The sequence below is a fragment of the Olea europaea genome, chromosome 6, assembly GCF_002742605.1.
Source record: "Olea europaea var. sylvestris chromosome 6, O_europaea_v1, whole genome shotgun sequence".
NCBI classification, from domain to species: Eukaryota; Viridiplantae; Streptophyta; class Magnoliopsida; order Lamiales; family Oleaceae; genus Olea; species Olea europaea.
The window spans coordinates 2371109-2376131 of NC_036242.1; positions in this window are offsets into that span (position 1 = coordinate 2371109).

Genomic DNA, 5023 nt, shown 5'->3' on the forward strand with positions numbered 1-5023 from the left:
CACGAATCGCATCATACTCATAATGTTTCAACTCAAACCTCAAAGAATGAAGCTCTTGCTGTGAAAAATCACAAGGATAGAACTTCTCAACAAGATTGCAAATATCGTCACCATTGAATGATTCAAAAGAATTTTGAAGATCCAAAGCAACGGTGAGAGAAAGGAGTTCTACCGATAGTTCATTAAATCTTGTATTTAACTCCATCAGTTGGAAACCTATGGCTTCATTAAAAACATTAAAGTGGTAATGATGCTCAACCGTAACTTATTCACGAGGACTACCAATCTTATAAAACGAGTTTAGGTCGGGTATATCAATATCATTTCTTAAACAGAAAGTTTTCAACGCATTAAGAAATTTTTCCCAACCATCTTCTCTAAATTCTTGAAGGAGACCTTTGTGGTGGAGACAAATCTGATAGCAGTCGGGATGTCTGGAGATCTTTTTTGAAGAGCATGACAAAGTATGTCACTGAATCCTAAAATTTTATGCATTAAATGCAATGAGAATACAAATTTAAAGCTTTTAATGGTTTTATAAACACCATGAACCGCAGCACAAGATCTTCCATATGGAGAATGAACTATAAGATACTCAAGTACCTTACAAGTTGCAGCGTACATATCTATCAAACACTTTGCTGATTCATAATGTGAACTCCAACGAATAGAGCCTGATTTTTGCAAATTACCAATTTGATTGATCCCACTTCCAGATTGTCGTTTTACACTAGCCAACATATCCTCAAGCTCCCTTCTTTGAGCAGTTTGTAACGCATTAATGCTCTTAGGAGAAGAAGTAATATTTTTAACAATATTGTCCAAATGAAAAAAAAATTCCAAATACAAATCACATCCTTTGCTGCAGAAACCAATGTTAGTTGTAATTGGCAAGCAAAACAGCGGATATAGTAAGCATATGAACATTCTTTAAGAAGGCTTGAAGTCTATTCCAAGTACCATGCATATTGCTAGCACCATCATAGCCTTGCCCTCTAATTTTTTTAACCTGAAGGTCGTGACAAACAAGAACATCATATATCTCCTTTTTTAGATTCGATGATGTAGTGTCACTAATGCTTTTGATCACAGAGAAATGTTCTATTATAATACCATCATTGTTCACAGATAGCAAGATAATGGTCATTTGTTCTCTTTTAGATTCGTCTTGCACTTCATCGACGAGAATACAAAAACAAGTTTCTCCAAGCTCCTCACGAATCATCTGTCGCACTCTATTAGCCATAATGTGCAAAATTTCTTTTTGAACATTTGGACTAGTGTACGTAGCATTTTGAGGAGCTTTATCCAATATAACTTCTCCAATTTATATATTCATTTTTGCAAATGCCTTCACCAGTTCAATAAAATTTCCACGGTTCAACAATGATGAAGATTCGTCATGACCTCTAAAAGCACAACCTTGAAGTGCTAGCCACTTAACACTTAAAACTGTAGTCTTCAAACGTAGTGGATTTTTTAGAACTTCTTCTCTTGTTATAGCATTCATCACTTTATGAATATTTCCTGATCGTCTCATTAAATCTTCAACTCTTCTTACGCACATATTATGAAATGATGAAGGTGTTGAACCCATGTGAGTAAGAAATGCACATTTATCTCCTTGGTTAACCCTGTTCCAATTGTTAAATCGATCTGTGACCAATGCCGAACTATTGGATAAATTAGCATCATTCGAGAACAAAAAATAGTAAAAACAATATGCTTTATCTGTTGAAGGTGAATACTCCAATCACCGAAACTGATTGAACCATTTCTTTTTTAATCGACGATTTTGATTTCCAAATATTGACTTCTGGTAATTCAACAAATTGGTTGATAAGGCCTTGCTCGTAGATAAGCCCGTCTAATCTCATCTTGTAAATTAATAGGATGTTCACTAATGTGCTTCCTTTTTCCAAGGTCCCTTTCAATCAAAATAGATGGTTATAAACCAGTTTGTGGAGACAAATTAGGCTCAAATTCAGGAGATGAAATTGGAGGATGATGAACTGAAGTATCCTCTTCAACTATAACAAGTTCAGAATGCGTACCTGTGGTAGATTCACCAACCTTTTTAAAGAATAAGAACAATGTTTTCCGCTTCTTAGCACTAGATGATTGACAATGTTCTATTTGTAATTGTAGAGCTAGTCACTAAAATAAACAAATGAAGTCATATTCAATTACATTTTAAAAATAAAACATGAAAAACGTAAAATCAAACTAACAAAACTATTATTCTAAACCTAATCAAAATTGATAACAGAAATAACCTAACCAGCTAACCCATTAGATATGAATCTCACAATTACAATTACACCCGAGATATTGGATTTCTAATAAAATATAATCTTGGCCTGCATAGTATACGATTTTACACTTTTACATTGCCATGTTCCCACTAATTTATTACCCAAAATCCAGAGTACACTCTTCTAGTCTTCTGTATCCATTTCCATTCAATCGACACTAATTTGGGAAAATCCGAAAATGTTCCTATTGTGACTTATTCAGACAGTTTCTTGTTTTTATTTTTCTGATAGAAATTCAATTTTATAATTTCCTACAAACTACAAAACAAAGCATTTTGTTACTGTGCATAAAATGACAATATGTCAATACCTCAAAATTCCGACGAAGAATCGAAGATAAAGTGATGAATCGTGATGAATAGGAAATGACAATACCTCAAATGTGGTTGCCACCAATGACCAGTACCATTTTCTTTCTGAAATCTAGCTTGCAAAGGCTTCAACTTCAATCAAGCTTCAACGTTTCTAGAATCAACGGGAGTATGAGAATGGAGATTTGAGATTCTAAAAGAGGCGGATGTATGACTATTAGGTTACAGGGTTGAGGTTTGGACTTTTGAATGGAATGGCATTATGGCAAATGGGTTTGAAGTTTTAGAGTTAAATTGTGTGGGGGCTAATTTTAAAAATTGAACTAAAAGTTTATCCATATAAGTGGGGGTAATTTTTACTTTGGGCCAAGCTATAATTTTTTCCCCACATAATTTATACATAAAAATGGTATCTGGGCTCTCCCTAAAATCCGCCCCTAACTCACCCCACTACGCACCTAGCACTTCCACCGATGTCACCACCTATCTCTTCATTTTTCTTACCAATTAAGAAATCAAGAATTAGATTTGATATTCTTACCTACAACAAACAATTGTGCAGCTACGATTTTGACCAAACCAACATACTATATACAACTCCCTAAATTATATATGTTGGGGCTAACCACCCACCCTCGGCTCTTATCACACCACCATAACTTAAACTCTACCCATTATCTAACTTATTAGAATACCATGTTTGCCCCTCGGGACACATCTCAATTGGTGGATCAATCAATATTTGTCTTACATCCAGCGGCAATTGAGGCATAACCTGCAATTTACCCCCTCCAAGGTTCTAGGGGCAAGGATTTTGGGGGGTCCAGGATTTAGTCTATTGTAAGCTGGGATATCTGGGTATTAAAAAAAAAAAAAAAAAAAAAAAAAAAAAGAATGCCATGTTCAACTTCCACTTTTTCAGTTGCTGAATTAAGAGTTTGCTTGAGTGTCACCTCATTTGATTTTACCTGGGAAGGTGAAATTCTCCAACTTTACAAAATTTGCATTGGCCTTTCTTTTTTTTTTTTCTTTTTTGGATATTAATATTTGGTGATCAATTGGTTTGTTAAAAAGAACAATCTTGAGTTGGAATTATATAGTAAAAGATTAAGTTGTTCTATATTGATTACAGAAATCAAATCCCATCAAGAAGCGGATCTAAGGCTTGATTTCTTCATTGGAAAGAAGATAAGGGGGTGGGTGGCGACGGTGACGGGATGACGCTAGGCGGACGATGGGGTGAGTTGTGATGGGTGGTTCTTGGTTTTGGTTTTGGAGGGTAGGTATGTGTATAGTGTGGAGGAGATGAAGTGTATTTGTTTTTAGTCTTTAATTTTAATTATTTTATTTTAATTGTTTTAGCATGAAAATATAAATTTACCATTTTAACCTTTTGAAATTAGTCAATATTTGGTCAAATAATTGACTTTTTGTCAGCTAATGAATGATCTAACAGAATTTGTCAAATTGGACTTCAGGTGCTAATTTTTGAAATGTTTGGTATCGTGGATCCTTACACATTAAAAGTTTGGATCAAGTCTGCATAAAAATTTAAGGTTTGGTACTGCAGTTGCAATTTTTCCTATTTTTATACAAAAAAAAATTACTACCATGGCGCACCTTGTTCTAAATGCGCCCATCACGTGCACATCCGTGCCAAGACGTCAATATGAGACAAGTCGATGAGCATACAAAAGCTCCTATCACAACAAACATGGATTAAACTTAAACACTATTCTATTCGAGTTTGCATTATTCTTTAATTGATATTCTCACTCAATTATTAAAAAAAAAAATTATTTTGTGGCCATTAAAATTGGTAATCCTGGTCAACGCAAAAGGCTAGGAGGGTGTCATGCAGTCACCGATGATGACAAATAAAGAAGAAGAAAGAGAGGTTATTAATATTCGTACGTTACGTTGCTAAAAATGGGCCCATAAGTCGTGATTAGGTGTCTTTAAAGTCGTTGACTCCAAGGAAAACTTGATCGCATCTAAGAGAAGGCGTCGTCACGAGGCAGTGCCGGGCCAAACGGGGCGGTGAAAATACTCACAGGCATTCAATTAAAAATAGTCAGCTTTACATTTTCCATTTTCAATGTGGGTCCCCTTACCACCTATATTAAGGCCCGTTTGATATACATTAATGTAAAAATAAGAATGAAAAATATAGTCGTTATCGAACTCACGAAAGAAATAGAAAGTCAAATATGGTGGTTTGGTGTGATGAATAACAGTCATATTTTTCATTTTAATAGGCAAATAATGAGAACCAAACGACAGCTAAATTCCTTTTCATTTCTATATTCATTTAGATTTGTTATTTGCCAAATTAATGTAATAACTCTTTCGTTTTAAAATGTTTAAAATCTTGTGTTGTTCAATTTTATGGAGTAT